Genomic DNA, 10,404 nt, shown 5'->3' on the forward strand with positions numbered 1-10,404 from the left:
ACAAGACGCCATCCTGAGGAGTCTCAGTAGATGTCTACCCTTCCACCACTGTGAAAAAATACCTGAGAGAACCTAGCACTTGTGACGAGAATCCTCACCAGGCTGAAGTGTTTCCTCATCACTGTGTATTGTTTCCAAAGGGAACACAGCCTGGCATTTAGGGATGGGGCAGCAAGCTCTTGAGCTGTGACATTGCAGAGCGTTTACTGTGCCCACTTTGGAGAGAGGCAGCACCTACTTATGTCCCGAGAGTTCCCAGACAGCCCCATGCAGGTGGAGACCTGTCAAGGTCCCTGACTTGAGGGGGACGAATTTGTTTCTAGATAAAATTTCACAATGTTCTTTTATTTATTTATTTATTTATTGGTACCGGGGATCAAACTCGGATCTTTGCACTTGCCCAGTAGGCGGCGAAACCACTGAGCTAAATCCCCAGCCTTCACAATGTTCTTTAAACCTCTTTTAGTGTAATATCTGAAGAACTGGTTCCCTTCTCAGAATCTGAGAGTCCAGGATGTAAAGGGACAGGAATGCAGTCCCCCAGAGCACTTGGTTCCCGGGGTCCAGAGCCTCCCAGCCCGGGCTGCCCAGTCCCAGGCCAGAGCTCCAGGGTCACCTCAACATCAGCCTTATTCTTACCCACTGGCTGTTTGCATGTGTTAGGAGAAAAATGATTCTTTTCAGTCCCCCTCTTGACTGATCCCATGAAATCAGGCTCAAGAATACAGCTTGTGATTCAAGTGCTTTGTTTTTATTCTAGAATGGCAGAGATCAAGCCTGCTAATTGCTAACAAAATATCTTTTCCTTTCTATTAAAACTTGCCTTTCAACTCCCTGATTGCTAAAGAACAGTTTGAGCTTCATAAATAGTAGTGGTTCCTACAGAGCTTAAATGATGACAAAACCCATGTAGACAGAAAACTGGAGTAAGGGGCTGATCCAAGTGCTGGGCAAAGCCTTCTCAGAATTGTGCCCTCGAAGTTGAACCAAACTTCAGGATCCAAAGAGCACAGCAGAAGAGTAGAATGGGTTTGCCCTTTGGCTTCATGCCAACATTTTTCCTTCTTTCTTGGCTTTTTGGTGAGGGAATGTTGCCTATCACAGGACTTGTCAAAATCTTAATGAAGTGTGGAGGTGGTGGTCAGCGTCTCTGCTCTCCAGGGGCTGGCACCAGCCCAGCCTGGCAGCTCCAGAGAGGGTCTGAATGTTAGGGTCACAACATCTTCTCTCAATTTTTAAGTTTTTAGCACACAGTACAAGGTATGATTTTAAAAATATAGTTATGTATAAATTTTAAAATCTTTACAGTAGAGTCCATGTTCCAGCTGTGAAGAAGAGCCAGTCTCTTGATGGTTTGGGGCCCGAGGACTCACCCACTGCCCTCACCACTCCAGACCACCACCCTCTGGGATGCCAGACACCTAGCACTGGAGGCCCCTACCTGGGACATCTGGCTGCCACACTCCAGGACTCAAGGCTGCTGCCTAGGACTCCGGACACCCACTCAGGATGCCCAGCTGACCATGCCCAAGGCCTTCCTGCAACTTGACCAGCAGAACTAATGGGGCCCAGCAGGTGCAGCTCTGGAATCAAACCCTGATGACCATCTAATGGCAAGCACAATTTTCCTGAACAAATTTCATGCATACCCACAAGATCAGAGGAAAAGCAACTATTTCAACCAGGGCAGCTTACTGGGATGTATAGCTCCTGCTCAACGATATTTCTAGATGACAGCACACTCAGCCTGCCTAATCGTAGAAATGTGGTGGAGTGTGTGACCTTAGTAGTATAGTACCACATAAAGAACAGAGATGCAAATAGATCCCTGGCTATTTTGGATGAGAGATAGCATCCATTCACAAGAGAGAAGCTTCCAGAGGAATACTTTGAGCATGATCCTGAACACAACTGTATTTACAGATTTGTTGCCTTTATTTTTAATGCTGCATGGTTACCAACTGAATGTGCAATAATAACTTTGGTCTACTTAGAAAGGCTTGTGTCATACACTGAGATAGACCTCTATCCTGCTAACTGGAGAAGGATCCTGCTTGGAGCCATTCTTCTTGCCACCGAGGTTTGGCACAACCAGGCTGTGTGGAACGTAGACTTCTGCAGGGTCCTCAGGGATGCTGCGCTCAAGGACAGAAATGAGTTGGAAAGGCATGACTTGATCCTGCTCGAGTATAATGTTAGTGTGTCTGGCGGTGTGTATGCCAAATACTACTTTGACCTTCGCTCTTTAGCAGTTGAAAACAACATATATTCTGTGTTTGAGCTTCTCACCAGAGAAAGAGCCCAGGACCGAGAGGCCATGTCAGGATAGGGTGAAGACAAAGACTTGTGCAGAGCTGCTATGAGAAGATCTTCCAGTGATGGCGATTTCATTGGCATCGGACTGTCTAATGCCGTCCTCTCTTAGAAGGGAGAAATGGGGGCTGTGACATCATGGACCCCTCATTTACAAAGCTGGAGAAGTACTATCCCTCTTGCTACAACAACAACAACAACAGCTAAGTTAGTATTTTCACCAAAAGGAAAGGCCTTGAATTCAAGAGCCTCCTGGGTGGTGTCAGCTGCACTGCACGGGAAGGAGAGAGGCCCTGTCAAAGCAGGAGCACACTTCTGTCCTCACTGATGTGAGCAGAGTCACCAGATCTGCAGAGCAGAAGCTCCTGGCTCACACTGGCTTTTGCTTACTCCACCGGCCAATGCCTGTGAGCTCTGGGAGACTTTTGAATTGAGAGTTTAAATTTAAACTAAGTTAAAATTTTAATTATTTTTAAAAATTAGATTTAAAACACTACCCATATAATTGTCTGTTTTTCTACTTGCCCCTCCCCATGTTGCTGTATATGCCTTTAGGGTTGATGTAGTATTACTATTGAAATGTGGGGATCTTCTGTATTGCACAGGGCTGGGAATAAAACCCAGTGTCTTAGCCATGTCCTCTTAGCAGGGTCTCTCCCACTGAGTCCCCCACCCAGCCCTAAACACAGGAGTGTTCACACTCAGGACACCACTTAGGAGTAGACTGTAGCATTGTCAGGTATTGAAGGTTCTTCCTCCCGTGATATCATGAGTTGCTAGTCATTATTGTAGATCAGTTTGAACCAAAAAGCTGCTGGATAACACTTACCACTCATGTTCTTTGCAAGCACTGTTTGGTAGTAGTGTGACATGTTTGTGTTCTTAAAGAGAAAGCATCAGTTGATGCTATTGACTGTCTATTTCTATGAAGTCCATGCTGCATCTTGCTAACTATTAATGGTGATTCTCATTTTCTGATGATTATCCTGCTGTTAAGTAAACATATTAGAAGGTATTTTCATAATCCAAATCAACATAGAGGTCCAGTGATCACCAGCTGATAGTGAAGTACAGGGCGTCCCAAAAGTTTCAGTGCAGTTTTAAGCTGTAGGCTGCTATGCCTGTGCCTTCCAGGGACTGCAGCAGGTATACAAGCCACAAACTTTTACCAGACAGCATTTGACAGTTTCAGTTTTGCAAATTTGGAATATTGAGATTTTATTCTTAATTTTTTTCTAGTCTATCTTAAAGGGAATAGAAGAAAGAGAAACTGGAACAAAAATTAGAATTAAAGGCTTAATATTTTACATTTGCAAAAGTAAAACTTTTAGATGATATAACATTGTAGATTCTGTACTTCTACTGGTATCAAAGCTTAAAATTACATTGAGATTTTTGAGATGCTTCGTATTGCCAAAAGAATTTTCCTCATATTTTTAAATAGTTCTTTGAGAACTATCTGCTTTGGTCACCTAGATTTCTTTTTTCTAGATTTGGTGAAGGAAGATTTTTAGGAGCAGTGTTAATTCACATGTAATAAAAAGGAATTGGACCCCAATAGCAGCAAATGATATGAAAGTTTCTTTTAAAGTTTAGCCTACATTTCAAGGTGCCCCATTTCAAGTCCTCCTATTTAAGAGGGAACTTACCTGAACCTTAGGAACATTACTGAAGACTTTAAAGGGCAGAGATTTAGTAATTTGGGGAGACTTACAACATCATCTAAATTTGAAATATTAAAAAAATCAGTGCTCTTTTCATATGAAATCTATGTCTCTTCCTTTTGAAATGTAATCCTAGGAATCTTGCCTGTAACAAAGCTCTTGTGGGCTAGGAATACTTTCTCCCAGTGTAGCAGTGCCTTACACAAAGTTGTGTGCTGTAGTTTCCACCATTTTTACAAAGAGACATAAGTGATACCCAATGGCCTAAGAAATAACCACAATCTACCACCTCCAAAATTATTTATGGACTTTCCAGCTTGAAGATTTGAGTATCAATTGCAATTTTATGTTGAAAAAACTGCTACAACTTAAAGTGGATTTTCATCCCCATGTTTATATTTTTAAAATAAACTTTTGATTAAAATTTAAAAAATCTTCAGAGTAAAAGGCACATTGCCATGAAGGCCCTCACTGCAAATACTCTCATCCACCATCCTGGCCACTTCCTGCAGGAGCTGTGGAGTCCTCTCCACAGTGTCTTTAGCTGTGCTGTCCTTGCGGCCCCGATATCACAAAGTGATTAAAAACTTTTCTTTTCATTGTCATTTTGACTTTGGGGAAGAGTCAGAAATCCCAAAGTGCCAGATCTGGTGAATAAGGCAGATGAAGATGCACTGTTTTATTTTTAGGGGCTGCCTTTCCATTAGACGGCACGTGGCACTCATGTATCTTTGATAACACCTTATACAGATGCTCAGGTTAGAGGACTCCAGAGCTGCTTTAGAAAATGGCAGGAATGATGGGATCCATGTTTGAAGCTGGATGTGAGGGAGTATTTTGAGGGAAATTCATGGCAATGTGTCTTTTCTTGTAGTGTTTCTTAACTTAAACATTTGTTGTATTTTTCAATTCCTCCCTGTAATATCTTAGTGGGGTATTATGTGATATTTTGTTTCACATATCCATGTGTGATAATTAGCATATTGACCACCCTAAATTTTACCATTTCTTTGTAGTAAGTATATTCAGGAGGAGATGTGACAACAGAAACAAAGGTTTGAAAGAAAGAGGAAGATGTCACTTTGCTGATTTTGAAGATGAGAAAAAGTAAGAACAAATTGAAGCTGATAAAGACCTGAGAAGCCTGAAAAGCCTAGCAAGTCAAAACATCCTGTCATATGCATCCCCTAGGGAAGCTGAAGAATATCAAGAGAGGAGCTTTTCAAAGGTCTGAATGTCTTTTTAGTCACTATGTTTGAGGACTATAAATGATTTTAATACAGAAAAGGAAGCACAGTACATTTTCACAACTAGGGAATGGATTTTCTGAAGTTATCTGGGACAGAGTACAAACATAAAACAAAAAATCCGAATGTTGGAATTCAGTTCTTTACGTCAAGTCCCTTGTAAAAACAAAACAGAATAAAGACGAACTAAAAAGGAAGAACTAAGCAAATTTTTAGAGAGGAGGAGGAGGAGGAGCAGGAGGAGGAGGAGGAGGAGGAGGAGGAGGAGGAGCAGGAGCAGCAACAGCAGGAGCAGGAGCACAAGGAAAAGACAGACCGCAGTGAAGACGACTCAGTCTCCTGTTGGGACTTCTTGCTCTCCGTCAAAGAGAATTTCCAGTTTTCACCTACTTTCTTGGCATCATCCTTCAGACTCTCTTCAAATGCTCCAAATAATTCTCTGAGAATCAATCTTTTACCAATAAAATGGGACGGTTTACCCAATCTGTATTGACAGGGAACTTTCTGATGCTCCTTAATTGGCTTTCTAATTAAAGACTTCTCCCCCCTCACCCAGTGGATAACCAGGAAAACAATGAGAACAAAACAAAATGAAACAAAATAAAAATTATCAACTTGTATTAAACAACCACAATAACAAAACAGCCTTGTATTCTAGCTATTTTGAAATAGCCATGCTTCTCCTAGGCTACGTCCAGCCTCGGGGGCGAATCACCGGGCCTACACCCCAGAGGTCTCTTCTGCAGGGGCTGCCTGGGCCTGGGGCTCACGGCAGTGTCTGCGTGAGGAGCCGGCATCCCCACTGGGGCTGAGCTTGCCTGTGCTCCCTCCCTCCAGCCGGAAGGAGCTCATGGAAGCCATGGGCCTCCGAGAACAGCTTCGGTTCAAAACCCATTTGGAGCTGGCTTCCAGAGAGACAGCACGGTGCATGGGAGGGACTCTGGCTTGGGACACAACAGTGAGAGGCGACAGAAACAAAGCCACAGGCAGGCTGGGACCTGACATGACAAAGGCCTCTGAGGGGTTTCAGAACAGCTTGAGTCCCACTTCCCATCAAATTTGGATTAACAGAAGCAAAGGAGGAAAGAGAACAAATAAAGGAAATCCACAGATAATCCAACCCTGCGTTTGAGCTAGGCATCTGCATTCCTTCTCTGCCCAGCCCAGCAGCTCTGTTTACCAGAACTGATAACGAGGGCAGAGCGAGCCAGGCGCCCTCCCTGCCCCTTCCTGCTGGCCTTTCCCAGCCAGTCCTTGACTTGGGGCTGCCTGTCCGAGCCCCGCTCTGGGACAGGTGGCAGTGATGAGGATCCGGGAGAAGGACTGATGCCCACCAGGGGCGACCGTGGCCTGGTCTACAGGATGCCCGGAGGACCAGGCAGCCCGAGGCTGGCCGTGGGCTGTGGCACCTGAGGCAGCAACCAGTTGTGACCCTGGCACGGGTGGGAGGCAAAGGCCAGGCGGCCCTGGGGTGCAGCCGCAGAGCTCCCCCTCCTCCGTCGCGCACTGCCCGTCCTCCTGCTGCCTTGTGCCTCCCCTCTTCCTGCCCCTTTCCACCTCCCTCTCCCCTCTGTCCTCTCTTTCCTTTCTGGAAGCACTTCAGCAGGAGCATCCCCGCTAGGGAAGTTCTGATGCTTGTCAACTGTTTCCCACTTGGTAATAATTTTATAAATGTGCTCTGAAAAAAAACCTGTAAAAGATCAAATGCTGACGTATGATGGTTCAGTAGGTGGGGTGCCTGCAGACCCAGCACTCTGCAGATGGACGCAGGAGAGCTATTCAGAGAGAACCGGAAGCTTCGGGAGGCACTGCAGGCCACAGAACAGAGCAGGGCTCAGCTTGCAGGTGGCTGGAGCAGGACTGACCCCGTGCACATCCTCTGGGGCGGGTCCTGGCTGTCCTGGACCCCACCATCTCCTGTCTTCTGGCATCTGCAGCGCTTTAGCCTTGACAGAGCCTCACGGGTGCCTTGCCAGCTGCTGGTAATTTTGGGCTCTTAAATCGGCATTGCCTCTGTCGTTCCTCTGAACTGAAGCTAACAGCTAAGCCCTTAAAAAGCTCCTGGTACAAAGGGTAGTGCCTGGACCTCCTGGCCCTTCCTGTGACCTGGCCTCCTCCGATGCTCCCATGCATGGCTGTCCTAGACCCCAGGGGCTTAGGGCAGTTAGGCCTGTCCCTGGAGGGGCAGGCGGGAGGGAGGGATGCACCACCCCCCAGGAAGCCCTTGGGAGAAGGACTGGAGGGTGCTGGGGGGACACAGGACATCTGTCCCGGGACCCTGGGTCTCTGTGACCTCCATCAGGCCACCCTGCATGGAAACTGTTCAAAACATTGTGTCTGTGCTGAACCTTTATGAACTTTTTCCTTGTCCTTATTCCCTAAACGGTACAGTGTGACAATGGCTTGCACAGTATTTACATTGTATTTGGTGTTGAGTCATCTAGAGATGGCTTACAGTATATGACAGGATGTACACGGCTTGGTTTTTTTCTTCAATACTGAGTATCGAATCCAGGGCCTCTGCACTAAGCTACAGCCCTAGCCCTTTTACAGTGGACCCTTGACTTATGAACTCACTTCATTCCTGAGGGCTGGTTGTGACTCAGGTTGGTCAGTGAAGGCCCAGGCTCCTCTACACAGCCTTCAGAGTCTCTCTGCTGTACACAGGCCGATCTCAGTGTCCTTAGAAAGACTTCACCCCAGGATTTCTCAATGAACCCCACACAGGAGAGGATGTTGTCATGTTCCTTCCACAACTCTTTAAGGGTTAGATCTGTATCTGAGACCATCTGGAAACAGAAGTGGCAGGCATTCGGGATGTAACTCAAGACTTTGGTCCTATGTTAAAATTAAAATTCCAATCATAACCCAAGTTGTTCATATGTCAGGGTAATTGTAACTCAAGAGTCCACTGTATTATTATTTTTTAAAATTTTGAGACAGTACCTCACTAAGTTGCCCAGGCTGAGCTCAAATTTGCAGTCCTCCTGTCTCAGCCTCTCAGAGGCTTCTCAGCTCAGCTGCTGCTCCATTTTATACAAGGCACTTGAGCATCTTCAGATTTGGGTGTCTGGGAACCCTGGAATCTGTTCCCCTGGGGATACCAAGAGCAAAGGCCCCTCTTCTGGTGGAGCTCACCACCTCCACATTGGCTCTCTGGGGGCTTCGGGCCAGAGTGCTCCGGAGACTCTCAGGCCTGGAATCTGAGCTCAGGCTCTTCCCACGGGTGGCTCCCTGCAGACAGCCACCCTTGTGAAGCGCCATGTGTGTTCCTCCCCTGTTCTCCTTTCTTCCCTAAGACATTGGATGCAGCTCATCCGCTGAGCTGAAAGGAAGCTCCAGTTCTCACGAGTTCAGGGGAGCAGAGATGACCCAGCTCGGAGGACCTGGCCTGGGTGTTACTCTTCCTCCTGTGTCCAGCAGATTCGCACAGGCAAACTCATACAGAGTACTGCTGAGGACGGAAGCCAGCAGGAGTCGAGGGAGCAAGTCGGTCTCTACACAGCGCTTTTCAGCCTTGAAAATCTGGGCCAGGCCTTGCCGATCTGCTGTCCCTGGAAGGACTGCTTATAAAACATGAAACTCCCTCCACATTTGGCATTTGAAACCCAACCATTTCTTACGTTGCAGAAGAGATATTCTTTTGCAGACCATCTGTTATTTAGTAATGTGCAAATTACCAGTAAATCATTCCAGATTCTTTTCTGCAAGCATAGCCATAAACAAACTGTTCCACATGCAGAAATGAAAGTCATTTTCCCTTTGAAAATTCATTAAGTTCTTTGTGTTTGGAAGAGGGCGAGGGGAAGTTTCCTGGCAGATGCCAAAGGGCATTTTCCTACAGCACGAACCCGAGCAGGGACGGATCTTCTGGAATCTTCTGAATTCCTCCCAGGCCCTTCCTGAGGGGCATTTGCCTGGAGGTCTCCCAACCAGGGGTGTGTGCATGTGACCACAAAACCCTTACCCCAATTTATGTGTGCATTCATCTCCTTGTGCTTCCAGTTATTAAAATCCTCTCCTGGGAAACAACAGGGAACCACAATGGAGAAGCACATTTAACTTTCTGTTGCCAAGGAGCCGCTGGGAAACTAGATTTTCTGAGCAGTCATCAAACAATCTCAGCAATCTCCTGGAGGGAACATCTGATTCGTGTCTCTGGCCACCTGGTCCTCAGGTGAGGGTTAAGGGGAAGTGTGAGGCAGCAGTAAGGAGGGGTTTACACAGAAGACGGCAAGTCCCAGGAGGGCTTTCACTCTGGGAGCAAATCAAATTTCTGGGGCCACAGTTAGGACCTGGAGCAGGTTCTGGGGACCAGGTCTCTGTCTCCTGCTGCAGGGCACCCTCTTCTCTTACTCACTCAAGGTCAATTAAGTTAAAGCAAATAACTTTGTTTTACCTCCTCTTCAGTGTGTTTTGACTGAAGGAGAGGTTCATTCATGACCACCGAAATAAACATGAAATTGTTGAGATTAGCACTGAAGCTTACTGAGAAAGTTTATGAAATCTCCCCAAGATGCTACCCAAGATATCACCATTAGAAACCACCCAAACTAGAGGAAGGCTGACCTTTGAAAGATGCAAACTGAACCGGGTGGATGCATTGGCTTCCTGTGGCTGCCAGCCCAAGCTCCAGGAAGGTGACACTGAGCACCAGGCCACTGATCATCTCGAAGCTCCTGCGGCCCGGGGGGCCTGCACACTGGCCAGGGCCTCTGGCCTGGGTCGAATCTAACGTGAGTGAAGGTGATAGCCAGCACTGCAGTCTTGTCCGAGGCCACATCCTGCCCCCCAAATGCTGGCAGAGTTCAGCTGTCGATGCAAGCTGTGTCCTTCTGGAGACAGCGCTGTGCACTCCTGCCATGCAGGAGTCCTTAGTTCATTCATTGTCAGCTATTTGCACATCCAGATATTGTGTTAGTCGGATATCTGTTGCCATGACAAAACATCTGTAATGAACCAACTTATAAGGAGGAAAGGTTTATTTTGGCTCATGTTTCCAGAGGTCCCTCCATGGTCACATGTGGATCATGGTGAGGCTGCACAGCTGGCAGGAGCATTTGGAGCAAAGCTGCTTACCTCAAGGTGGCCCGGAAGAAACGAGGAAGACAGAAGGAGTGGGGGGGCCATATCTTCTAGAAGCAACACCTCCAGTAGCCTCACTTCCTCCCGCTAGGCCC

The 10,404-nt window shown here is 46.7% G+C and overlaps 1 pseudogene; it reads left to right on the forward strand.

The window, feature by feature from the left end:
• The first annotated feature begins 936 nt into the window (after positions 1–936).
• Positions 937–2,552, forward strand: LOC101719396 (cyclin-Y-like protein 1 pseudogene; annotated as a pseudogene).
• The last annotated feature ends 7,852 nt before the right edge of the window (positions 2,553–10,404 follow it).

Source organism: Heterocephalus glaber, unplaced genomic scaffold (assembly GCF_053883595.1).
Source record: "Heterocephalus glaber isolate CG9 unplaced genomic scaffold, H.glaber_assembly_v1.0 deba00000331, whole genome shotgun sequence".
Classification (NCBI taxonomy): domain Eukaryota; kingdom Metazoa; phylum Chordata; class Mammalia; order Rodentia; family Bathyergidae; genus Heterocephalus; species Heterocephalus glaber.